This window comes from Coloeus monedula (assembly GCF_965178545.1).
Source record: "Coloeus monedula genome assembly, chromosome: 5".
NCBI lineage: Eukaryota > Metazoa > Chordata > Aves > Passeriformes > Corvidae > Coloeus > Coloeus monedula.
The window spans coordinates 3,970,592-3,998,506 of record NC_138785.1 but is presented as its reverse complement, the minus strand read 5'-3'; the positions used below and the strand labels follow the sequence as shown (position 1 = coordinate 3,998,506).

Sequence of the window (27,915 nt, the reverse complement as noted above, 5' to 3'; positions counted from 1 at the left end):
GGGCTATTTATACCTCTGAACTACAGCAATTTACCCTGTTAAGGAGCTGCTCAGATGTCACATATTAGCCACTGCCAGAATAAGTGACCTTTCTGCACAGTACATTAAGAACAAAGAGATGGAAATTCCCATTTTCCAAGCATGGTCCAAAAAAACCTCCGTGCTCTTGTTAAACCAGCTGCATTGAAGAGGAGTGATTAGAACAGGCCTTTTTTTTTTTTTAGCCTGCACCTGTCTCTCATTCCACAGCTGAGGACACACTGCAATCTACTTCCTTCCAGACCTGATCCTGTAAGAGCTTCAGGTGGTAATTAAATTCATCATTATCTACATCTATTCTACTTAAAACACTTGAGGGGAAAAGCCACCTGAAGGCCAACAGTTGCTGGAACTTGTAGTAATGAGTCACCCACAGGAAAAAAAGAAGCTCCCCCATTTCTTCATCCCCAAATGGGTGAGATTTTTCCTGGTTTTCATTCTTACAGAAGTCAAGGTCTTGCAAAGGAGGGAGGATCAGTTTTGAGCAGCCTTGGGTGTCAGTCTCTTGAGAAGGTGACAGCCTCACTCCCAGCTAGGAAGAAAGGTTCCCTGGCTGTTCTATCAAGAATTACACAGGAAAGAACTGTGCCAGATTACTGCAGGAAAGACGTAAGTGTGATTTTCTTTCTGAGGAATTTAAGACATTTTTAGGGAAAAACCTGGGTTTGGCACTGTCCCTGGAGAAATGGGACCAGTCATTTTTCCTCCTGGCACATCCCTTTGTTGTAAATATGTTTCAAGTGCACAGAGTATCATGAGGTATTCTACTTACTCCATGGAAGTGAGCAGTGGCATTTTTAATGAGTGGGTTTCACTTAAAGTATCTCTTCTCTTTCGTAGGAATCACTTTTTTGTTCTCTATTATTTTACTCGGCTAATTCTTACACATTGATCTCAGCTGCCTTCAGAGCTGAAGTTTCTCCATATTCCCTCAGTTGCTCTTCCCTTATGAACGTGCACACTGCCAGCAGTCTGATTTCTGGCACAGTGACACGGAACTAATGACTTCAAAATTGTCACTATTGGCATTTTTTAAAATCCAAAACCGCTGAATATTTCTGCCTTTAAAACGTTATTGGTGCCTGTAAATTACTGGCACTGTACAAGAAAATTATTCTTTGTGCAGTCAGTCAGAAATCCCAAATAATCTGTATTTCTGGGGAAGGAAAAAATCAAAGTAGAACTTGAATTGTTTTGTGACAAAGTGCTGTATGGGGCCGAGGCAAAATAGCACGATGTTCACTGAAATAACTAACCAAAAACATTCATAGCGCTAAAACATGTCAAAACAGGCTAATAATAATACATTACTGTATATAAAATGCTGCTTCATCTTGACCCAAAGTGTCACACCAGGTTTTATCACATGGCAATTAGGTATGAGGTTCTAAAAAATATTAATTTTCAGGGGGAATTGTAGCTATTTCTTTTGTAGATTAATTCTACTTTTGTCACTGCCTGAAATAGGAATAAAATTAGGTTTTTTCAGGCAAATGCATTTAATGTGAACAATATACCTCAGAATGTCTTGCTACAGAATTAAAAGCAAACTAAACAGGAAATCTAGGAAACTGTCTTAAATAATTTTTAGAGAAATTTTAGAAATATGCCAGATTTACTGAGGATTTTTTCCCTCCTAAAAATAGTTATTAATGTATTTATCTTCTATCAAAGTAAGACACTTGTAAGTTTTTTTAAATTTCAAGGCTGTACTGGAACTTTGCTTAGTTAGATTTTGATTACATATGAAAATGACCACTTTTGGCATTCTAATCAGCTAGTGAATAAATTCCCTAAAAACTAGGGCTATGAACCAGAAAATGTTATTCATTAATTTTGTTTATGGTTATTTAATTTTAATTATAATACTTTAAAGCTATTTAAATCTACATTTCCATCATGTGTAAGTTAATGTAGCATATTTTGCAGAAATAATCAAGGCCTGGTGATACAGATCAGTACAGAGCCCGTAATTAAATCTTTGATGAGAGTTTCAAAGTGATTTTTAAATGTGCACATGGCTTATAAAGCACTTTACAAAAGCTATACTTCTGTCATCGTGTCTTCCCAAATGTTTCTCTGGCATTGTCCAAGTTTAATTTCCATTCAAATTCAAAATGGAAGTGTTTGTAATTGAGTAATTGCCTTGTAAATAAGTGTTGTCTTTAGGTAAGGAAAACAGTTAATTTTCACACCAGTTTTCCTCTTTAAGTGATAATAAGGATCCATCTTACTGATGTCAGTGAGCCCCCAGCCCACCTGCCCCTCTGACAGCAGAAAAATGGGGTGTAAAGGTGTGTTGTTGGTGGGGTTTTTTTCTAGAATCATTTCCTTGTAATTGAATTCCATATTCAAGACAGGCTTTCACTGCCTCATGTTACAAGATGGGAGCTCCAGGTTTGCAGCGATAAGCAGGCTGCCTGCAGGCAATTAGAGACCTCAGGGCTTGCAGAGTCTAGTCACTAAAATATGTTACAGCTCGAGTCATTGTTTAACAATCCAAGTCTCTTACAGCTGTGAAACACTCCCATCATCAAGTGGGTCTCTGGGACTCCCTCAGGAACGGCAGGCTCTAGATATCCAGCTGCTAGGAACAAAAATAAATCTCTTTGAAGACTTATTTGCCATCACATTGTGTGAGGAGTTAGAAAGGCTGAAGCATTTTAATCATTAATCTCTATTCATCAAATCTTGTCATTTTTAACAAAACTCCAAAATAGTTTCAGCTGTGAGCTGGATGGTGATGACACCAAACTCTGTCTGTAGGTATCAATTTCATGGTTAAGATGTGCCACACACAAGAAGTGCCTGTTGCAATCAGAACAGCCTGTGCAGAGACACCGGGGAGCATTTCAGAACTCATTATTATTTATGCCCTTGGCTGTCGTGGAGGGAGAGCAGCAGAACTTTAATAGCTATTGATCATCAGCCTCTATTCAGCAGTATTAGAATCTCTTTCATTAACAGTCAGCTTTTGCTGCTGACAGATGGTGTTGGGTGTCTCTGCTGTGGTGTGATACCAGCAGCAGCAATTAGAAGTGATCACCTCACAGAAGTATTCACTGCACAAGTTTGGTTGAAAAAATACCTTAATGCCTCTCAAGCTCGACAAAACTTGGAAGTCTTGACTTCACTGGGATGTGAAGAAATCCCATTTTTCTAATTGTTTCTCTGTTCTTTTTGTCTTTTCAATATTTTTAAATTTTATTGCTGACCTAAAAAGAAAGGAAATTTTAAAAATTCTAGGAAAATCCAGGTGTAGTTAAAACATTCTTTGACCTCTTCCTTCCTAGCCCTTGAAAACATTATATAAATTAATAGCAAACGTGCTGCATGACTTAGAAGTAAACTCTTAATGACTTAAAGGTTTTTAGGCTGGCAAGTATTTCCAATACATTTTGTTAGACTGGTTTTCCTTATTGTGTTCCTTCTTTTTTATAAGCCATGTTTTGCTTCTTCCTTCAGCAGCAACCCAGAGAGCATCAATGCCACACTTCTGGCATTGGACTGGGCCGTACAGTCAGCAGAAGGAAAGGTTACTGCATGTGGGAAAACACACCCCGGCTCCACGTGCACAAATACCCAAAGTGAGCACTTCAAAGGAACAGCAGCTCACTGCTGGCCAAGCACATGGATATTGCAGGAACACCCTCAGTGTTCTCTGTCCTTCCAGGAGACAAATTTCCCCAGACTTTAGCAAAACTTTGCTTCAGCATTTCTCCGTCCTTAAAATTACGTAGAGAGAGGAGCCTTATCCCACTTCAGAGACAGGACAGCTTTCGGAGGTGCAGAGGTTAGATTGTCTTCTCAAATCGATCCAGCATGGGAATGAGGAATTGAAAGTCCTAGCCCAGGAGTTACTTTGGAGGAGTTTTAGTTCTTTGGAAGCACAAGCCAAAGCCTCTTGCAGGCTCCTGTGGAAATGTTCGCATTAACATCAGTTTTTAATTTTTCTGGGGTTTGGATCTGTTTGATGAAGGAGAGAGAATAATGTTGAAATTGCTATAAAATGGTAAAAATATTTTTACCTGCTCCTGAATTTTAATGTATTTTTTTAAGCTGTGTGGTTTTAACTGTGGTTTTATTTGTGCCCATTGCTGGAGGAAGGGAGAGTCCAGGCAGTGTTTATGCAGAGTGAGGAGGAGACTCCCTCAGTAGCCCTGCTGACCTCACCTTCTTTCTCAGTACAATTTCTCATCAAATTTCCTGTAGCTTCTGATATTTTTGTTTAATTACTCTCTTCTAGAGAAGATTTTTCCTCTTATCCTTAGTTCCAAGGACTTTCTGTGTGATTTATCTTCTATTTTCATGACTCAATGAAGCAGAAAAACAATGTTAGTCTTTGGTGGCCAGGGAAAAGGAGGAAAGCTCGTGGAGGTGGTCTCCAGATGATCTGGCCCTGACTGAAGCAATCTCCTTCCAGAAGGAGGGAGCAAAGGGCTGGCAAGTGCAGGTAAAGCTGCCTGCACTCCATGTGCTAAGAAATCAGCCACACAAACACATTCCAGCTTTGGCAGTGCTCAAGTAATGGCCATTACTGCTCCAGGGAGGAAATAATTAAAGCCATTTCTTGACTCTGACAGTTTGATACTGGTGGTTTTCAATAGCAAATTACCAACATCTGTACAGCAAAATTCAGCTACTGCAGGAATTATTCAGCAGGGCTAACCACAGAGGTGCTAGGAATTTTTCATTTTCTAGATGTCCCCTCGTTAGATGTGACCTGCAATTGAGACCCAAGCTCCACACGATGGCAAACTGCATCTCTCACTTTAGAAATGTAAATGAAACCATATGGAAAGCTGAATATTCCGTGAAAACCCCAGTGGCAAATGCATCAAAGCCAGAAAATGAAAGACTGGAAAGACATCTGAATGGCTTTCTTAATTATGTGACAATTTCAAGTTTCCAAAGCAATTCAGAAGTAAAATTTACACAATTCATTCGATTCCACAAAAATTAGGGCTTTTCATTCCCACATACTGTTACAACTGTTTTGTGTAGTAAACACAAAGAGTATGACTGTACAAGCTGAAAACTCACATCTACAACCTGTAGCAAGCAGCACAGCACTGCAGATTTTCATGGCTGGTGAAAGAAAGGGGTAGCAAAAAATCTAAATAAGCTTTTTACATCCCTAACTCAAATTAACTTCTTTTTAAACATTAGCTAGAAAAGGTAATAGAAATCTGAACAGGAAAGAGAGGCTGAGATGAAATATGTTTCTAGGAGAGAACTGATTTGGTATTGTTAACAAAAATACTGCCTTATTTCACTGCTTATGTTGTAACTACTTGTTTGTCAGGGTTTTATGTTGTAATCCACTTTGGTCATGGATTTACTGATGTATAAAACCTGAGTTTAGTTTGTAAATTGGCACTCTGTCTTCAGCTCTGTTTCACTGTTATTTAAGCTGCAGGACCCCATCAAGGCATAGTATAATTTGCTGTAAAAGTATGCAGTAATTTTAAATTAGAGCTTCAGACTTCAGCAGTCTTTGGGGTGGCCTGGTGGGGGATAAAAATAGCTTGTACACCTATCAGGTGATAACTGAGAGCTTTAAAATAAATTATAGTCTTCATGGCCCATGTCAGCTAATGAGGCAGGCTGTGGCAAAAAAATCACCTATAGACATGGGACAATTAATCCCTTGCTTCCCTTTAGAGAAGAGAGAAACAGGCTTGAAGTCCTAGGAAATCAGAGAAAGTTCCTCCCAGTTAGATCAATTTCATTTAGATATTGATGTGCAAGTGCCAGTCAACCTAATAACGCATTTAATTGATTGCTACACAGTTATATTTTGAAGTTGATAAGGAAGAGAACCTCTTATTGTAATGCTGTATTGCCATCACTATCATACAGCAATTTCCAGTCCTCGTTGCAAGCAGTGCATTGTGCAGCTTATGGTGAGACTTAGCCAGTATCCATCAGCCAAGTCCTCCTCCTAAACTTCAGGAAACGTAGGTCATGACGTTTTTTGTGGTAGTACAAACTTCAGTTGCTGTGCACAGCTATGAAATGCAAACTCAACAGACTAGGAAATACTTGTACAGTTTTGAAAAGGAAGGAATTCTGCTCTGTATTCAGTCAGGTGCACATTATAGAGGAGAAAATAGCTCAGTGAGTATTTTCTTTTCACTCTTAATCTTCATTTGGCATGAATGTGGGCAGGCCAAGCCCCAGGGTATTATATTCACATCAGCAATGCCTTCGGACACTGTGATGACTTAGTGCAGTGAGACCCACATGAATCAATATTGATTGGCCACTTACTTTAAGGCTACTTAATTAAAACTAACATGATGGCACAGCTTCCAGGCAAATCCACAGTGCTGTGATTTGTGAGTGTGCTTGAGAGAAAGTGGGAAGGACACGGTGTAACAGTTCTCTTTACTCTGCAGTTGAGAGCTTTTTGTGTAAGGTGAAATTAAAGAGTTTAAAAAGAGGAACTGAATGAGTGCAATAAATAAACTAAAAGGGCTGTTTTGTCATTATGTAGGCTGTTGGAGAGGACTTCTGGCTTCTTTCCAGGGTACCTGACTGTCTCATGGCATATTGGTGTCATCCAGGGCATCCAACATGAAGCTCTCTAATGTTAATGATAAAAGAAAATTACTTCCCTGTGACTGGGGTTGGAGTGAACACAAGTGGCATCACTGTTCTGTCAGGTTGGTCTTTTGTGTTTCTACTGCATGTATTTAGTTCCACTAATTATCAAATGATAGTGTTTATTTACAGTATCTGCATCTAGGGGAATCCACCAGTCTGAAATTAGGTTTTTTCCTAGAAATCTCCATCTCTTGATGCTTGGGAGGCAGGCATTTATTTTTGATCAGGCTGGTTTAGGCAACAAGTTGTTCTTTATCTGACAGCCTCGTGTATTGTGTGTGAGATGCAGAGAATCCAACTCCCTGTGTCACTAACGAAACCCCAGGGCTTTGCACCTCCAGATATTTCTGTTTCTCAATGGTCAGTCAGGAGGAGAAGCAAGGAGAGTCTCACAGATTGAAATGCCATAAAGAATTGTTTCTCATCTGCTCATATTTACACAAAAATAAATCGAGAGAATTATGCCTTTAAAAGTTCAAGCCTTTGAATTGTGCTTAGCAGGCATAAGTCAAGAAGTCACTTGCAACACAACTGGGTTTGTTTTTTGTCAGCACTTTCAATATCCTGAATCTCTGCTTGCTATTGCAAACAGTTTGGTGAGGGAGCAGCTGAGATGCCAGAGGACAATATATTGCTCTCTGAGGGGAAAGTCTTGGACATTGTTAAGATAAAGGAAAGAATAGTTTAGAGAAGTGTGATTTAGGCAGTGAATTGGGTTTTTTTAATATTTCTCCCACAGCAAGAACCAAGCTGTAGAAAATCTTTCTTGACATCTTATGCTGGAAGAGACCAAACTTTTTTCCATCTCCTTATTGTACTAAATGATAGCTTGTGTTTTCTGAACATTCTAAATAAAGCCAGACAACCCCAGGGTTCCTAGAGAAGTTTACTGATAATCTCTTAATTGAAGTAATGCACTTGGCTGAAATCATCCACTCCATATTAGCTCTTCAGTTTTGTTCAGGTGTATCAATTTCCAAAGACTGGCAGGCATCAGTTCTCTGTATTCAAAAGACAGAATTTTTGAAGGTTTTGAACCTTAGAAGTTACAGAACTTGCTGCTTCAAGTATTTCATCTTGGAGTTTTGTCAGATGTCTGAAAAATTATGCTTTTGTTTCTTGAGTTATCTGTAAGGGACATAAAGTTCTCCCAAGAAACATGTATTTGTAAGGAGTTCTTGTGAATGAAAAGGATTTTATTGAATGCAGAGTACTCACAAAACTCCTTGAACCATTTGCTTTCTCATTCTTACTCTTCACTCATTTTCTTCATCATGTTTATGGCATCAGTGGTAAGATTCTTTGAAGGATGGTGTCTCTGACTTCTCAGGAAAGTTTGAAAAATTTTTCTTCTTGGATCTTGAGTCATCCTGGGATTTCAGCAAAGATGGTGGTACAGTTGAGCTTATGAGAAGAAAACCCTTCGAAGAGGAGTGCACGTTGCTCCCTGCCTCTCTGCATTAGTGCTGGGGATTTAGCTGGGCAGGACCCCCTGGACTTTTGTGTGGGTGAGAGAATTGCTGTCTTGTGATGTAGTGTTAACACAGCACTAACAAACTGCAGGACTTGCTGGGATGTTTCCCTCTCCTATTAAAAAATATATTGATATAAAGTAATATTTCTCTCCACTGCCATCTAGTGAAGTTACTATGCTCTGTAAAGGCTTTGAGACTCAGTTGAGCATTCTGATAGTGAACTGCGTCATAGTGGCACAGAAAGTCCAGTTCCCTGCAGAGTGTCTGATATTCATCCCAGGGCTAACAGCAAACAGTGCAAAATAAAGGAGGTACAACAAATTTAATCATAGAATTCTGTCAATGGTTATGATGATAGAGACAGTAAAAGAATCTGTGCATGTTATCAGCATTGCAGAAATGACTGGCACCACCAAGATTCAAGTCGTAAATAAAGCAAGCGCCAAAACCTCTGTTGGCTGAAGGAATGGTACAAAATCAGGCTTTTCTGGTAGAAAGCACACAGGGTCCCTGGGGGTCCAGATCTGCTGCCTCCAGTCTGGATCTTCAAGCCTACAGAGTGATGCCCACCAAAATCCTCAGCAGAGTTCTTCAGCCTAGAACTTGAATGACACTTTTTAAAAAGAAGTTTTTGAGATTTTCAGCAATGCCCAGGTTGTGTTGGGCCGCACACACAGAGGGTGTGCTCTGACAGCAGTGCTGGGATGGGCACCAAAGGGCTCAGGCTGTGAGCACATTGCACCTCTCCATTTCCATTCCACTCAGTGGCATTGATTTTGCTTAAAGATCCTAGACTATTTTTGTAACACACAAGTAGGTCAACCCATCACTTCCTGATAGTGGAAATAGCTAAAATAGGACATACAGATCAGAAATCATTATTCTCTTCATGTATCATTTAGTGAGCAAAATCTCTCTCTTAATACTCATATGAAAGTCATCTTAAAACCAGAAGCTGTTCCCAATGTAAGAGAATAAAAGAAAGTTGAAAAAAGACATAATATGATTTAGAAGAAGAAAAAATCAAGACAAGTGCAAACCAGATCCCTTTGATGGCTGGAATGTGCATTTCCATTGCCATAGCTGAGCAGTATCTCTGCACTCTGCTTCATTTGCCGTCTTTCCACTTCAGTTTCACAGGCATGATGGAAAAGCCCAAATTCCTACTGATCTGTAAACCTGTGCACTTCCCTTTTTAGCTGTAGTAGCAGTGTGGTGGTTTGCTTGTCTACTTTCTGCTTTCCTTCTACCAGATTTATTTACCACAGAATCTATTGGGCAACATTTTGACGGCAAATTGTGTGAGTATCCCTCAGCTCTACCTGAATTATACATTACCTTAAAACAGAAATGAAAGGTGAGTTTATATTTTAACTTGGTGTTGGCTGATGAAGTTTGTACTTCTGGGTGGGAATTGTACATGTAGAGACTTGCTGTATTTTCTAAAGTTGTGTTAAGGAAGTAAAACAAACTGATCATCTGGCAAATAAAAGACAAGTGCAGGGTGGAGTAAGTTTATTATTACTATTTATAATGTAGCTAACCTTTTTAAGGTTTTTCATTGAATCGTGTCATAAATTGTAAATTACAGAACAAAATTTCTTAACTTTGTTTGCTAAAATGTGTGAAAAAATCAGGAACCTTTGTAAAATCTGAAGCTTGTAATTCTCAACGAGTTTGCTGTATTTGGTAATTGGAGCCATGTTTAAGGAAAAGGAAAATCCTTTATTTTACTGAAGAAAGGCTAAATAGGATTGAGTTGTAGCCACTACCCCCCAACCAAGCCGAGTGACTGAGAGAGTTGTTGTTTTACCTGTCTCTTGAGGCAAGGAATAAATCTTAACTAATAAATATATCTTCTAAATAATCTTATATCACAGTCTGCCCAGGCACATTTGCAGTATGCCAGGGCAGCCAGCCAATGACCATGCTGCTAGTTATAAGTAAGCAAACAATTTGGTTCATTGGCAACTTCAACACTGATTTTTTTTTTTTATTATTTCATTTTATTTCCAGCCAATTTGCATTCAAGCTTCTTTGTTCAAGGAGTCCCCTTCCTAAGTTAGAAGCAATGACATTTGAAGACTTAATTGCATAGTGCCATAATACTTGCACTTCATTTTTATTGAAAAAAAAAATACAATTCTAAGTAGAAAACTTCAGCCAGTGCATTTTCTTTATTTAGAGTTTCATCCCAAGTGTTGCAAGGGGATGTCATAGAAAGAATATGGTTCCTAAGCAGCCCACTATCAATAAGCAGCTAAGAAAATACATTAGGATCTTAGAGATCTTAAATGCATCACAGAGAAGAAAAAAATTGAATTACTACAGTATTTTCAACCAGAATTTTAATTCCTGGTTTTGACATTGCCAGGTAAGGTTTTGGTATTTAAAAGTTCTCTTTTGTTCTTTCCATGGTTGTTTATGTTGGACCTCACAGACTCCAAGCTTTTTTGTATTTCCCCAGAAAGCATCAGAGCTTATGGATCTCCCAGTGGGAAGTAAATTGCCTTGATGTCCCAGGGTCAAAAGCAGCGTGGCAGATGCAGTGGCACATCCCCTTTGGAAAAGCAACGAGAGAGAAAAAGCGGCAGGAGTGCAAAGCTGCTCATTCACTCAGAGTAATTGGTGATGGATAGGGAGCAATAGAGGAGGGATAATACAGGGCAGTTTACTGGGACACAGGAAGCGTGAAGATGGATGACATCCCCAGTTTTGCACGGTGCTCCTTCCACACATGCTATTAAATCCAGACTGGAAAGTGAAGGTAAAATACTGTAGGATGTGCTGAATGTGGCTTTGCGCTGACTTGCAGTGCTGTCATCATTTCATTGCAGTATTGGTTTTAATTCCATCCTGTAAAAATGTTGTGTTGAAAAGATAAATCAATTTCTTCAGATATATGAATATGCAGGACTACTGCAGTTGGATTTGATAAAGTGATACCAAAGTTTCTCATTGTGCCAGCAAGTTGAATACTGTCCTATTTCCACAAGAGAAAAAAAAGGTTGTAAAAAATGGGACATCAAGAGTAGTCTTTGAATAGTTTTCCAGTAAAAAATATACAGATTTTACTTCTAGTCCAGAGTAACATACAGTATCTGCAGAAATGGCTTGTTTTGTCAAACAAAGATATCAAGACAGGTTTTTTTTGGTTGGTTGTTGATTTTATTTTTCTTAGAAGTCATCCTGGCTGTTATATCCTCTCTTTCTTCTTTCCAGTCAGGTAGTAATTGCATTCCACCTTTTACACAGGGTTTCCATTTCATGTCAAAATGGTGCATATTAAAATAAAAACACTGGGAGAAGGGAGAAAGATGTAAGTTACAAAGAGTGAAGGTAATGCTGTCACATAAGACAAGTGTCAGGCCCAATATCCATCTTGGCCCTAACCCTGTATCCTAAAACCACCAAGAATTAATACTTGGGAAGAGTGTAAGTATTCCCAAGCAAATGGTGGTAAAAGGAGAGACTCCCAGGGAAATTTATTGGCAGTCTACATGTCTTTGCTTCTCTTGGTGGATGTTACTTAAAAGTAATAACAATCACTTCATATTTGTAGGGAAGAGCAGAACTCGTCAGCTGTATAGTATTGTAAAAATTTATGTACAGTTTTAATTTTCATTTACTGAAAGAGTAGAATGATCAAGTAAAATCTTTCGAAAAATCAAATGAGTATTTTTTTTCCAAGGAGAAGGCATAGAGATATTGCTAATAAGGCTGCATTCCTTTGATGTCAGGCCTCACGCTGCATAAACTTTATGGACCCATCATTAGTCCTTGTCAACTCTTAGGGTCTTTTGGCTTGGGGCCAAACAATTGATATAGTGGAGAGCTTCCAGCTAAAACAACAGCCTCTGCATCTTTATCTTCCCATCCATCAGATTGTTGGTGGAAGATAGGGCTAATTTGTCACTCTACCCACTTGGAAAAGTTTGATAAATGGCTTAATTAGACTTTTTTTTTTCTTAAGAAATCACATTTCTTGAGAGCTAGAGGTTGGGAAAACAAGGGCTGAGGATTGAATTAGAAAAGGAAAATATTTTTTCTTCGGTACAGATCCGAGGAAACACAACCATTATACAAGCAGAGAAGTGGAAAGAATACAGTTGTTTGGAAGGATTTTCAAGGACAAAAAACCCCAAACCACCCTAACACACAAATGTTCTGTGGGCTGTGCAGCTGCCCAAAGACTGTGGCAAACCAGTTTCTACCATTCACCTGCAGGGTGCTTTCTTAAATATGCTGCCCCCCAAATTGCAGTGCCTTTGTGTTTAGAGCTCTAGAACAGATAGCCAGGCACCCTTGTACCTAAAAGAACATCTAAATAGATAATTAACTATCTCTGGGTGATGCTTTTCCTATCTTCCAGCAGGCAGTCTACACCAAAGGGAGCTGTGCCTTCCAGGAGGCTCCCGGGTTAGTGGCCACACCACTCAAAGCCAGGACTTTGCTTCAAATCACACCTTTCACTTCTGGGACAAAAAGGGGCTGCTCCACGGCCATGGATCAAGGTCTAACCAAGTCCAGATCACAGTTTTGAATGTTCCTGCTCAGGACATGATAAAGGTAAAAGGATATTTGCATTTTCTTCTTTTCTTGAGGTAATTTTGCGACTTACGAGTCACAACATACATGGGTTAAATTAATTGGTTTTGAAGTTTCTCCAACTTTCAGCCAGAAGAAAGGGAGAGAGAAAAGGAGTAAAGTTCTTCTCTTGATTGTTGTTCCCACCACTGTGTTTGGATAATTATCTTTCCGCTTTGCATAATTATGGCATGTATTCCTATATGTGGATGTGTTGGTGAGGGCTGCAAATCTTGTCATGTTAGAGATGTCTGGGCTTTGTATTTCTAATCATCTTTTAATGTAAGTGTTTCATTTGGGTCACTGAGGGAATATATTTCTCCTTTCTGTGGTCTGACATGAATTAACAAAGCAAGAGACAAACTGTATTCTCCTTTTTTTGATAAACTGTCCAGAAATTGGATGTAATTCAGAAATAATTTAAGAGCTCTTTAACCTCTGGGCAGAAATTTATAATAGTAAGGAAAAGACAAATATTTTTCAATTAAAAAGATTTAGAATCCCTTTCTCTGTAGAACACTAATCTGAAATGACACTGAGGGGTAATAGGCCTGGTGTTAGTGCTTCCCCAAGGAAATGTCTTATCTTTTGCACTAAATTAGTTGTGTCTTTCTCACACATCCTAAAGCTGTCCGTTTGGGCATTCTGTATAAGGAAGCTCATGATTTAAAGTTTCTGAGAAGAAAGGCAAAACAAAAGTGTTTAAACAGTAATGACCTCTTATGCCCCAATCTCCATGACCCATTCTGAAGAGGATAGCATTAACATTAAATCATTCACATTGCACGGAAAGTCATAGGGACGAGTTGTGGGAGCAGCCTCCGTGTGGGTCAAGTCCTGGAGGCGTGGTGTGCAACTGCAGCAAATGCCAGGATAAAGTGGGGGTCGGTTGGGATAACATGGAGGTCTGGCAAGGGCACCATTGCAGAGTTCTGCTGGCCAACCTCCCAACACAGTTACTACCAGAAGTGATCCCACCTGACTCCTTGCTGGCATCTCCAAGACCAAATAATCTCAATGCAGATGCCACATGGGAAGGGTGCTGTGTCCCTCCATGCCAAGGTCACAGAAACGGGACCTTGGTCACCCAGTGCCAGCAAGCGCTGGCATGCTCGTGGCATGGTTTGCCAGGTGGGATGCAGCAGGGGCTCTTGAAATGGCAGTGAGTGGTGGAGCTGCTCCATCCCACCTGGCAAGCCACGCCAGGAGCCTGGGTCCTTGGCAGTGGGGGTGCGGATACCTCACAGCCGCTGTGACCTGGAGTTTGGTACCTTCCCTGCAGCAGTTTTCCAGCTGAGATGGTAACAAGTGCCCAGAAGCTGACTTGGCTTGTTCTGCATTGCTGCCTTCACCCAGGCAGGAGGGCTGCCCTGGCCTCCAGCTCAGCAGATGTTGTTTGCAGAGCCACTGTTGCAAAAAGTGCCCCACGTGCTGTTCTGCATCACCCTGCTGGTGGCATCAGTTGCAAAGTGCCCTCTATTAACGTTGGGAGATCAGAGCTCGAAGGTTGTGCTTGTCACTGTGGGACATCTTTAATATAACAGGGAAAAAAGGATGTAAAAAGGCATCTCATGCTTCCACAAGCTGTGTAATGGGGATGGCTGGATGTGCTGCTCTGGGTGGAGCTGTTCATGCACAAGATCTGGTTCCAAGACAGGAATTGCCCCTATCCCCAGTGAAGTGAAGATAAATTGTATTTACAGCTTTAGATCTTCACTAGGAAATCTGATTTACCTGATTGCAGAATGTAAAAGTTCAACAAAGTTGCTGCCATTGGGACATGAAAAGTGCATTTGCAGGATTATTTTTTGCATTGAAGAGAAGTCAAGCATTTTCTTCTGTATAAAGAAATGTCTTGGACATGAGGAAAAAAAGGAAAATGTTAATCCCTGTGTTACTGATTTGCTATTTTAAAGTAAGTGAATATATCCAATATGTTTTACTTTATTTTAAAAGTAAGAACTGTCAGAAATAAAACTCTCTAAGTCTAGAGTAATTCTTTTTGATTTGGAGCCAGTTGTGGTTATTAATATATTAAATGAATTCAATATGTTTTGAATTGCTTTGCCACTTGGTTTACTTGGAAACGAAAACCATTTGTAACAAAACGGTTAGACTGGTTTTAAGTCAGACCAGTGTATAAGAGCATGTAAAACCAATAGTGCACTTCAGACCATCAAAAAACAATCTTCTGGACTAGAAAAAGGATACTTCTAAGAAACCAAACCTAAAACTCTTCAGGTACTTGAAAAGGAAAAATAATTCTCCACACTTCCATCTTAGGATTTGCAATTAAGAAAAATAACAAACAAACATCTCAATTTAAAGGAAACTCAAGGGTCAGGATGAGATTTCTGCATGTGCTGAGCATCCAGGAGAACTGGTAGGAGTGGACTGGAAGTAACTGGAAGTTTTGCAGCAAGTCTTCTGTAAATCCAGACAGATGTACAGTTTTTAGCCTGCCTAAATGCGTGTGGCAGGTGATCTCCAAAGGTGTTGCTTCATTTATTGATTAGGAACTGAGGGAGATGATCTTGGTTTCTTCAAGCTGTCAGATGTTCTTCTCTTTTTTTTCCTAGTGATTTTCTACACATAGAACAGGCTCAGATACTTTTTAACAGGCAAACATTTAATATCATTTGCAAAATGATTGTAACTCTGCCGTCAGTTTGCTTGTTTATACCTGTGACTTTAGAAGAACCCGTTACATGTGAGTGGAGATTAATAAATAGCTCCTAACCTCTGAAATTCACTGTGCAGAAATAATCTCTAGCAGTCTCTCCTAAGACATGAAATGAAGGATGCTTTCAGTACTTCACCTTACAGTACACTGAGTTTTATTCAAACCAAAGTCTTGAGAGTTTTATTTCAAGCCTGAGCTGAAATCTGTGCTCTTAAACTCTTTATAAAATGCTTGGAAAAATTGAGTTTTCAATACAGGTTTTCAAAATGATGCCTTCATTTTTATCCAGTGGAAAAGGTTAGACTGAACAGAAGTAAAGGGCCGGATTTATTGAAGCATAAAAACCTGCCCAAGTGGATCCCAGGTGGAGTTCAGTCATGAGCAAAGATTTCAGGTCATAGTGATGACCTGTGGATTGCTTAGCCGTGGACCAAGCTCACTTCTGGGAAGAGTAGGTGGAATCTACCCTGAAATGAAAAAGTTGCTGTCCTTCCACCTTCTCATTGCACAATGATCTTCGAATATCACTTTTAATTATGGGCAGCTGTAGCTTTGGGATTTGTCAGATAAATGGGAATTTTGTTTAAGTACACGTGTATTGTTAATGGTTTGATCATTTGGCTGTTGTCAGAGGGGAGAAAAACAGCACAATGAGTATTCAAAAACTTCAGTGCTTCAGTGTCCCTCCAGTGAGTGTGACAGTAGCAGATCCTGTAGTTCCTCTGGCCTCACCTACTGATCAAGAGATACAATTTCTGCCTGAAGTCTCTAGCCCACTATGAATTATTATACATTAAATTAACTACATTTTCTTTTCAATATAGATTCCAGTTGCCCCTGGACTCACTGAGAATGTAAGAGGGAAACACAGTAATGAGGGGATATAAACTCAAGGGCAGGACATAAAGCAGAGGATATGTATGTACTCAAAATGGTTTATATATGTTTGCTTTGATATTTAAATGTAAACCTAATGCTTATCACAAGTTAGTAATTGCTTGCCAGAACCAGATTTGCCTTGCACTGTAGCATCAGACTTGAGGCAATGAGAGCAACATGAAAAACAGCTTGGCAGAATGAAAAATAGCTTCTAAGTTCTTAATGCCTTGGACTTTTTTGCCTTTTCTTTGCCTGTACAACCAGAGGTGAACATATTATCCTTTCAAATTGCTTTGATAAATCTCATTCCCTTTAGGATTAAACATTCCTGAACATTTTTGTGCCTCACTGAGCTCTTCCAGAGAAACATAAATTAATTCTTAGCTCAACATTTATAGTTGTAAGACCTAATTCCCTTTGGCTTTAGTTATTGTAGCCATGGCCATTTGTGCAGAGTGACCACACTGTTACTCTCCTGCCTGCTTTGTGCACTTAGATTTTATGTACAGAGATTTGGCGTGGCTCTGACCAGTGGGAAATGACTCAGCAGTGTCCTGCAGGGGTGAGTTGGGTGGGTAGATGTCAAATATGGATTTTGGATACAAATCCAGGACGCTTGTGTGCATTCTGTGTATGCAAAATCAGGCTTAACCACTAAGTACTTGACTTTGGGTATCTCAGCTGAATCCAGGCTAAGCTGAACACAGAGAGACAAGAGTTAGCACCTCATAAATACTCCCAAATATTTGCAGAGTCATTGGCACAATGTGACTCAGCTCTCCTGAAGTAATTGGGCCACCTGATTTATACCTTTGGAGGGCACCTTGGAAAGCTGAGCAGGGACACAGCAGATGGGGTTTTGTATGGCTACCGTGTGGCTCCTTGGAAGGAGATCTTGACCAGCCACAGTCCTTTTGGTTATTTGGCCCTCTGTCCTCGCAAAATTATTTTCTAAGGTGGCCGAGGTCAAAAAGTAAGAATTTTGTGAACAGCTCAGGTTTTATATGATGAGAGTTTGCTGTGAGATGGCTGATCTGAAGCCATTCTCCATTATTCCTGTTTGCCTTTCTAACAGCCAACTAAATCAAACCTGTATATTTCCACAAGGACCATCCCAATAAACAGTTCATGTGCAGTATTCAATATTCGTGTAGCAGCTTGGAGTGGGGAAACAGGTGACAAAGTGTGTGAACCTGATACAGACTTGATAGAAGGTGAATTTTTATCCCAGCAAACCTTTGTAAAGAAATCAGTGCTCAGGAAGAAGGAAGGAATGGTCCATCCCAGCTCAGACAAAGCCTGAAGCACCTATATAATAGTTTAACAATTCATCTTTTCCTGTGTAATCTTAAACTATATATCTTGGTGATGTTGCAGTCCTTGAAAGAGTGAGATAGCACACCAGGTAATATGACCAAAAAAAAATCAAGTGAACAAGAAGAAAAGGACATTTTCTGCTTCAGATGATGACTATTTTGGAACGAATGACACTTGAAAAAGGCTATCTGCTTTTTCTTTCCTGTGTCACGTAAACAGATTAGGAATTCTCTGGTTGAGGAACAAGGCTTTCTGTGTGATACAGTACTGAAGTGCTGAGGTGCAACAAAAACAGTCTACAGATGTGAGATACATCTGATTTGCCTTTTACATTGGACCTGCTGTTTGGCTGCTGAACAGCCCTTCTGTAATCGGACGTATAAAATTACACTCTCATTTCCTTTAGTGACAGGGAGATTGCTAAAATTGCTAAAGGAGGTCTCTGCCACACTCACTTTAATTTAGATGATCATCCAAATGCACAGATGTTTGTTCCAATCTCCTCCACTAAAGGAAGTGGGACTCTATGATTGTGCTACTGTGACATTTCCAGTACTCTGGACAGGGCAGGATCCATGCAAAAATGCTCTTCCTTGCACTGCGGAATCAGGCAAGGAGTGCAAAAAATGGGAAAAATATATTAAAGTAGTCTGCAGGGTTTTTTTTCCAAGTGGCATGATTTGGGATATCTTGTGTTCAAATTAATAGATACATTTCCAACTTGTGTGTTGTATTTTTGCACAGTATGGATCTAATTAAATTTGCAAGCAGATAAATAATTCCAAATGAAGTTAGAGGTGACCCATAATACTCAACTTGAGTGCTTCCATATACTGGCTTCCTATTAGATTTCATGTAGTAATTTTAGAATTTAACAGTGCCAGTAACTTCATACTTAAGAGTTACTCCCTGCCATTGGTGCTTTTTAACTAAAATAAATGCAATCACATTTATTTTCCGTCTATTATCAACTCTCCATGTGTATTCTATAGTAAAACTGACCTCCTAAACCTGCCCAAGTGAAAACCAACTAACCAAAACAAACTAAGACCAAGTAAATGTGATTTCAGTTGCAGAGTTTTCTGGCAAATCAGTTCTATTGCTTTCAGAATGACATCTTTGGTATTATTGTCCTTAAAAAACTGGAACAAAGTACTAACCACGTTGCAAAAGTAAAACGTAAAAACAAGGCCGTTGAAAGCTTCGTAACTGAAATGGTTCAAGTGTCCTTTAAGAAACTTTGTTCTGGTGCTCACATACGTCAGCCTTGCCCTTACAACTGTATTTTTGGGGAAAAAAACCTAAATCACCATTTGGGAGCTGTATTTCCTCAGGTAACATTGGTAAGGCCCATAAAATCCCTCCTGCTTAAGCCAATGTAATCTTGTGAAATCTGTAGGCTGCCATGAAGCATGTGTAAAAATGTGGTGCCTGCACAGGCCTTTGTGTGGTAAATGCCAGAAGTACCACTGTGTACAGGACATATTTTTAGTATTGATGAAAATGGGAAAAAAACCAAGCTCAGCCTGATTTGTGCCCCAGGCTTGGAATGTGAACACTGACAACCTCTCTCGGCTCCATCCAGCAGCGGAGGATGGGGACGTCAAGAAGTGCACAGGCTGTCAGTGGCTCCTGTGAGCCCCTGGCTGCCCTCATGTCTGGTTGTCATCTTCCTGACTCCTGTGTGTGGTAAGAAAGGATAACATTTCAGTTTAACAGAGAAAACTGAGTTTCAGAAAGACCAGCACTTACCTTCCCGGTGGTGGAGGAGCGAGGGATTCCACCCACAGCCCAGCCTTGTCTGTCTGTTCCTCTCCCTCCCCACTGAAGGTAGAGGAAGGTGGGATGGGAGGTTAAACCAGGTGCTGGTTTTTTATATGGTTAAATTAGGAAAAATGAATCTACCTTGGCTGACTTCCCCAGCAATACGCACAGTGGTTAGCTGGGGCATGATTAGCTATTCCATCTGCTGGTATCCTAATTACAGATATGGTAACAATGGCTTTTGTCTTGCTGTATGACTATGGAAGGAAAAGACAAAGAAAATTAGGCTCAGCAGACACAAACAATAAGGGGGTGGTTTTTTGTGCTTAGTTATTTTTTTTAACCTGTTAAAAAATCAATGTGTTCTGCTTGTCCTGGAATGTTATTCTCAACCAAAATCTAAGTTTTGAAAATTATAAATTGTTTAGATCTCTCTGCCTTCTAATTGCTTAATTTAGTTCAGTTCCAACTCTAGAGTTCTTTATGAATTATATAAGGAAAAAGAAATCATTCAGCCCTGAATTGAAACACCCTTCCTCAGTGCTGCTTCTCTTGTGGGCAGTGGTGTCATTTGTGCAAGAGAAGTAACGAATGAAAATGTGATCCAGACCTCAGAACTAGTGACATCTGACACTGACACAGCGCCTTGAGAAAACAATAGGATAGGCTGGCACATCTACTGTAACATATTAAATTAAAATAACCAGGATAAATACCTAAAAATGCCACCATGGATTAATAATGTATCACCAATGAATCACTGCAATTCCCACCTCCTTGAATTTCAGGAAAGAGCTTTTGATTTTCCTCAAGGGCCTCCCTTATAATAGGGGGGCAGCTGAGGTTGATAAATAAGCAAGGCAAGCCACAAGTCCCCTGGTTCCAGGCTCCAGCCTGGATCTGCTGTGTGTGATCCCAGCAGCCTCCCAGAGCCAGTGGCATTAAAAGCACTGTTTGCAGCAGCAGGGCATCTCCAGGGTGCAGGGTCTGCTCTGAGCATTTCCAGGTTTATGTGGAGGTTCCAATTTCTGCAGCAATGCAGGACAAAAGCTCAACCTGCGTATTGGAAAGTTCATGTGGAATTTGTCTGAGGATGCTGTGATCAGTGCAAAATGGAGAGGTTTTGTAGTTGAGACACAATTAAATCGTGCCTATCTTTTTCACAGAATTAACTTTTACTCCTGAAATGACTAGCTGGGGTTCAGGCACACTGCCACCAAGGAAGAGGCATTCCTTAGTTCTCTGCTGGTGCTTCAGTTCTCTCTGGCCTAACAGACAGGATGGAGTCTGGCCTGCAAAGTTACCATTATAATGTCAATATAAATATGATTACATTTTCTCCAGCAATGGAATTAGTGCCACTAGGAAACAAAATCATTTTAGGTTTCTCCTGCTGTGTTTGTATGAGCTTGGGGTCTAACTGGCAACCAGGGAAATTTGGCCTTTGTGCTCAAATAATGCAATGCTGTGCTTTCCATTTCGAGATGAAATTACTGCTAGTGGGATTTATGCCGTAGGAAAAGAATTTGTGTTGCTAAATCTTTTGGTAGTTGAGGCTGCTTTGTCTCACCACATAAAGATAGTTATTTACATGGCCTTGCATACACAGATGCACAGCTAGAGCTTATGTGTATGTGTGAGTGTTGATTTGGGATGTCTTTTTAGGAACATTAGTGTGATGTGAATCATTGTAAGTGCAATTTTTATGGAAAAGAATATGAGCCTCCTGGTACCTATTCCCTGTCTCTCCGAGTGCATTTTCTAGGGTTGTGGAGGTAGATGGGGGATCTCAGCAGTAGGCCTGGGATATGCTGCTCCCTACATCTCCTTATTGGAGACCCAGGCAGGCCATGCTAAGGATTTCCTGGCAGGCCATGTACCCACATTTTTCCTGGTGAAAGCAAGGACTGGGTGTAGAAAAGGGGAAAGGCATGGTTAACCATAGGCTTGTATTCTGTGCTTTAATGTACAAGTCAGTTGGGAAATAAATGAATCACTAGAGATTCCTGGAGCATTTATTGTGCATCAGGAAGGTGGCTTTTCCCTCAGCATCATGGAACACACAGAATTAACTTAGAGTGATGATGAAGAGCTAATTCTCCTTGTAATTGTACCTCCTGTGCCAATATTGCAGTGTTCCCAAAAATGGTCTCAAATGAGATAAAATCAACAAACTGAAGCAAATTTCTCTTACACGTAGCCTTAAGCCTTTTTTCAAAGAAATCTGAAATTATACTGCAGGATAAATATTCCAGCTGCTGCTTCAGCAGTGTCCCACTGTAGTGATTTAGAGCAACGCCTCCATGAAAGCAACAGGAAATTTGGCCAGCTGGATTCCAGGTGCAAATCAAGCCCTTGTGCTGCCCTTTTTCAGGGATAACAGTACAAATCGGCTGAAGGTAGGCTGGCATTTTAGGTCAGATCAGAAGGGCACTTCTGAAGCAAATTTCCTAATTTCTCCCACTTACCATGCTTTTCCTTGCACCTCAGGTAGGAGCATAGGAACTGGGGTTTTGGATGAAACCAACATCAGAAAGGTGCTCCAGGAGGATAATTCCTGTGCTCCAGCCAGTTAAGACATGGGGCCAGACTGGAAAATTCAGCCACATGTACAGAATGGATGTGGGGTCCCCTCTACCAGCTGTGGATCTGCTCCTGTTTAGCTTTTCGGTGTAGATAGAGCCATCTGACACCCAGGTAAAACAGCACTAGTGCACTACAGACTCCCATTTTGAGTAAATTGGAAATTTAAAGAAGTACTAGAAACCTTAAAATAATATAATGCTCATCCCAAGTGACTTAAACTCAAGGCTTTCAACTCCCTAGCACAGTTTCTTTTTTCCCATCCTCAGCTGAAGAAGCAACTCCGCTTTTGAGACTCTCCACTACCATATGCATGTTAAACCAAACCTCTTTTTCACTATGATTTACATGCCAAATGCACTTATTTACTCCTAGGTAGAATTAATTTCATCTTTAATTACTTCTATAGCAATTACATGCTTTTAATCTGTGGTTTAGTGATCTATTATTTACAGCTGCAGTGAACAAAATACACATTGGCTGGGGGAAACACATCCCTTGTGTAGGTGGCCACTGTAGGCCCTTTTTAAATTATAAAGCCTCATGAGTTAAGGCCTAAGTAGTTTTTAGGATTTGAACAAATGAGCACATTTCAGTCAAGGACATCATTGGCAACTCCTTATTGGAAGTGTAAAGAGGGTAAAGCCCAAAAAACTTGCCCAGAAAACTTAAGATCACATACTTTCAGGATTGTGTTCAAACACTCTGTACTGGTTTTAGTCTTCCTCTTGTTTTTCTCTCATTGCAACTGGGTCAAATTACTTAAGTTAGGATAGAAGAAAATTTTTCACAAACTTTTTAGGTATCTGGATTTAAAGTTTTAGTTGGACCGAATTCTAGTGTGCAAAAACTGTACACTTGTATTGCTCTTCCCTCCTGAACATCTGAAGATGACAGCAGTAAAGAATTAATCCCCAGAGCATTATTATCTACTTCCAACTGATGGGGCACAAAGAGGTTTGATGGCTTCTTCAATACACTGTGGTAAAGCTAGGAAAGGAATCCAGATGTCCTGGTTCCTCATCCTGTCCCTGAACCACAAACCACACGTCCCTGCCTTATTAGTGACAATCACAGCACATGAAAACAGACTATTTATATCTAAATATTTCATCTGTTCTCACTCATTATTCCCTAACTCACCAATGTAATTATGTTGGCAGGGCAACAATCTCTTTTTTCCCAGTAAGAGCAAACAGATTGTTAGGTTTTCTGCTGAGATACAAGCTGCACAAGAAGAACTCCCAAATAAATCAGATCAAAAGGACCATGTTCCCATTGAAACATCCTTGGTCAGGCAGCAATGGGAGAGAAGATTTCGTAACATCTTCCTCAGCTGACTCGAACAGCTGCATTAAAAGCACTGATCACAAAAGGTTAACTTTGAAAAGAATATTAACCCAGAATAGGTTTAGCCAAAGGGGGGGGGGGGGGGGGGGATCAATAAAAAGGGGCTTTGGAAAGTTCTGGTTTTTGAATGTCATGTGATATTTAACAGTTCTCAGAGTCTGCATAACAAGCAGCTTTGAATAGAAAAAATAAGATGATCTGTGCAAAATAAGTCCAAGATTCACATTTCATAAATATCGCTACAAGTCGCTTAGGTGATTACATATTCTCTGATTAGCAAAAATGATGCTTGTTCTGGTAAAACACTTGCTTCCATGTATGGGGAATATCAGTGCATCTTGGACAGAACACAAAGGTCCTTGAGAACTTTGCTGCTGAAGTCAGAGACATCACATTTCCCTCTATAGAAGGCAAACACCTCACAGGTCTTGACACTGCTTGGGCTGCCTCATCTTGAAGTGGCAGCTACAGTCTGTGTCCCCTGTGCAGCCATTATAGACAGATAACGTGCTTAATCACATCCTTTTCATTTCCCAGTGACATGCAGACACGAGGCTGTGTTTGTTAGTGTGTATGCAACACGTGCACTAGTCCTGCTCAGTGGGATACTGCAGTTTATTGCCATAAAACTTCAGGTTCCGAATTCCAAGCAGACTTAGAGCAAAGGCTGAGAGCATAACGTGGATTCATAATGTTCAGGTTTCAGAAAACATTTTGGCTGGGATTTTTTCTCTGCCGACCACATGCTTCCAAATGCAACCCTGAGAAATCTCTCCAGTAGTGGAACATGACTAGTGGTATTTGAGAACACTGGAGGGAGAAGGCACCTAAAGAGCTTTGTGTTTTCATCCATTACTAAATCAGAAACCCTCCACTGCGCATATGCTCTTCTGTTTTCTCTTGGCCAGGGTTTGGTGACTTGGTACAATCCCACTACAGTTCTGAAACCCTCTGTTGTTTAACACCACGAGTGAAATAGGTACCATAACCTCTGTGTGGCCCTGGAGCTGCACAGGAATGATTTCCTGCTCTCTGCAAAGGAAGATGCCTTCAGATTCTGTTAAATGATAACAAATAAGGAAAAGGAGGCCTCCCCTAGTTCTAGCAATCCTATCCCTCCCACTGGGCTTTCCTAGAGGTGGCAGAGTTGAAACTTGCAGGTTTTATTTTCAGAACATGGTCATTTCTCATTTTAAAGTAAACAATCCTTGGTTCCCATGTATTATTCAAGTAGGGAGAAGTGGGTATCCAGTGCACAGATAATCAAACATCCAGCCTGCAACAGGCAACCTTCTCAAATCGCTTAAGAAACTTCCCTATTGCTGTTGTTATCATTCTCCCTCCACTTCCTCCAATTATCCAACACTTCAAACATCATATCCCATGTTTTCCCCACAGCTGTGGGGTGAAGCAAGCAAGAGCTGTGTTCCTTCCAGCTCCCCTAGCAGTGCTTGCCCACAGGAGAAGAGAGGGAGCTGCACAGATGTTGCTGGTATCACATTAATACAGAAATAACCTGTTGAAAGTAGATTTGTTTTCAAACCTTTCAGTGAGAAAATATCAGTTTCAGAGAGAGGAATTAATGATTTTAACCTGCCTATCAAGCTCTTTCATTGCCAGCATATAAAATCATTATTGGTGTTTCAAGCTGCAAGTAGTAATGTTGAGGGTATTTTCACTGCTGCCAAAACATTTACATGAAACTGCTGTTCAGATCAAATTATCTTGGAAACTGCAAAGCGTGTGTGGATTCCAAATTATTCAACTTGGAGAGATTGTTGCGTATTGAAATTGCACAGCAGAAACCAGCAAAACACCACGATTGCTTCAAATTCACAGGGATAGCAAAAACAGCTTTTGTAAGAGCTCTTCACCTTAAATGCAGTAATGAAACAGACACAGGCTTTGGCTATGTTTAAACCAGTATTTCACCACCAGAAAACCCCCTCTTTGAGGCAGGCTGGGTGCTTCTGGCTCTCGCTTCCACCACCTTCAGACACAGACAGCTCAAAGAGAACAGTGGTGTGGAAGCGAGGCATCAGGAAACTAAAGCACAGAGAGTAAAGAGCTGTGACTATTTGGGGAATGACAAACTAAAAATATAAATTCCAAAAGGGCAGTAAACTCTCAGAGGTGCTCGCTGCTGGTAGGATCCTATTAACTACCTCACGTTTACCTTTCAGGAACATACCAGTTATGGAAAAGACTCCAGAATATCACCAAAAAGAGGACTGGGAAATTTCAAGTCTTTGATGAGCCGTTATTTGAGGTATTTTAATGTGCTTTCCTTTGCATAATGTTCCAAACAAACCATTGCTTTTTAGTAAGGATTCTATGTTGCAATGAAAGAACAATCTGGCCACATTAAAAACATCCTGAAGAAAAAAGTGCTTCCCTCAAAGAACCATAAAGGTGATTTTCCAAGAATCGCAGAAAGGACTGTCTAATTTAACATCAGAGGTGAGGGTTCATTTCTCTCTAGCAGAGAGGGGATGGACAGATGAAGACACTAAATGCAGAAAAATCTTAGAGGTAAAACTAAAAAACTTCTAACTGCTGTCAGGAAAGAGTTGACAAAGAAAAGCGGCTGTAGGAAGAGCTCACCTGTGAGGAATATTGAGTGTGGCACTGGAGCAGGGTCCTTTGCCCTTTCAGTCACTGATAATTGGAGGTTAACATCTAAAACTTGTGTCTTTTTTCCCAGCAAGTTTGTAATTGATTTGTTCTTGTTCCTTCAGAGAAATACCCTGAAAAGCAACAAAAAAAGCAATAGGGTAAGACAGGTTCCCCAGATGTGGTGGGGAGAGCTCAATGGATGTTTGTCTGCAACAGGAAATAAGTGCCTGTGTGCTCTGCCACTGTGGTGTGTTTTATCATGGCATAAAATCACAGTGATTTCAGCATTGGCCTGATCAACAGATACTCTGCACTGGTGGGTGTCCTGTGCATAAGTCACAGACAAGGCATCCTGTTCAGAACAATCTGATATGCTTCTCTGGGAACAGGAAAAGGAATTAAAGAAAGAGCCCTATTGGGAAGAAGGAAATACTAATGATCTCTTCAGGGGCTGTGCTTTTTCCACTTCTTCTTCTTCTAATGTGCACACAGTGACAGCTCTGTGAGTAGAACATGCAGAAGAATGTCCATGAGCTTACACAGTCTGCACATTTCAAAACAATCTGCAATACCTGTTCTGTGTTGCATTCAGACAAACTGGGTTTTTTTTCCTGAAGAGACCTAAGAATTGAGGTTTGCATGTCTTAGGAAAAAACCACTTCTGCAGTACCTCTGACATGGTTTGTTTGGCAATGCTCTTGATGTCACCTGGGAGAAGGGGGGGCACAAGGTTTCCCACATCATCTCCTTTCTTGCCAACCCTTGAGGCTTCCAGGAGGGAGATATCTCTTTGTTTTCCACCTTAAAGAAAATCTGAATTAGTGGCTTTGGTTCAGTAGGGCATTTCAACACCTAGTTTAAAGCATCAGATGGGCTCCAGTGAGTACAGGGAGTGTGCGGGCAGTCAGAATGATACAAGCACATATGTAAATATTTCCCTGGATGAGGCTTCAAGTTGCGTTTGGGAAAATGTGAAGCTGTATAAAGAAAAGAACACATTAATTCCTTTTCTTTTTTTTGTTTTCAGCAGTGCTTAACTGCATTTTTCTTGAAGTAGGGATGTGTGAAAAACTGCACTATTGTAGATAAAAATATATAAAATGTGTTAGATTAAAGATTTGGAAATTAATTTCTCAGGAGACCTTTTTCAGTCTAGACTCTGTATATTGACATATATCCTGCCAATTTGTTTGTCTGGTCTCCCTGTGAACACAGCATTTGATACTGTAGGCAATGCAAAGATCTCTGATAAGCTTTGCTGCTTCCTGCAGCACTCTGTGTTCACAAAGAACTTCTTAAACACAGCTTTCAGCTTCTCTGCATCACCCCTATTCTGCACTTTTTCACCATGTGCTTTCATGCTTCTCCTTTTTGCGCCCTGTGCCTTCATCCCGTGGGGGACCATTCTCAGCTTCCAAATCTCCTGTGAGGACAAGGCATCTCTGAGCTCACACCTCCTCATCCAGCTCACCCTCTGCCTACTGGATCCTCGCTGCTGAACTGGTAGGATTTGATTGTGATCTTCCTTGTTACCGGTCCTCACCCTTTGGTAGTTTGTACTTGGATAGGAGCCACTGGAGGGAAAGGTGAACCTAAGGAATTAAAGGTGGTTCCACCAGAAAGACTCCAGAAACAAAGCTGATCTCCAGGGGGTGATGCTGACTCATTACTGGTACTTGTTGCAGTGCCTTTATTGCTTTTTAGTTAAGCACACAATGCAGCTCTGTAATTAAGCCACAGGCATAATACAGGACAAAAGTCACATATGGCTTTTTTTCTGTTTTTAATTTTCTTTCTTGTAGTTATTACTTAGGCCCATTAGACATGAAGAACAGTTGTGCTTGAATTTTGCCATTTTAGATTAATCTGTAAAATTCATGGTGTTTCCTGAAAATAGTATCTTTGTTGCAAGTTAGATAAAGCACATTTTTTCTGAATGCCTTCATTAGTCCAGATATTTTGGATTGAAAAAGAAAGGCAGGAATATTTGGAATTCAGGTATGGCCTGGGAAT

The 27,915-nt window shown here is 40.3% G+C and overlaps 1 long non-coding RNA gene across 1 annotated transcript; it reads left to right on the top strand.

Annotated features, from left to right (window-relative positions):
- Positions 1–533: 533 nt before the first annotated feature.
- Positions 534–27,401, top strand: LOC309573153. The gene is made up of 6 exons (XR_014226409.1): positions 534–648; positions 6,539–6,707; positions 10,591–10,890; positions 12,496–12,692; positions 25,470–25,555; positions 27,314–27,401. It is a non-coding gene; the product is annotated as an uncharacterized lncRNA (long non-coding RNA).
- Positions 27,402–27,915: the final 514 nt, after the last annotated feature.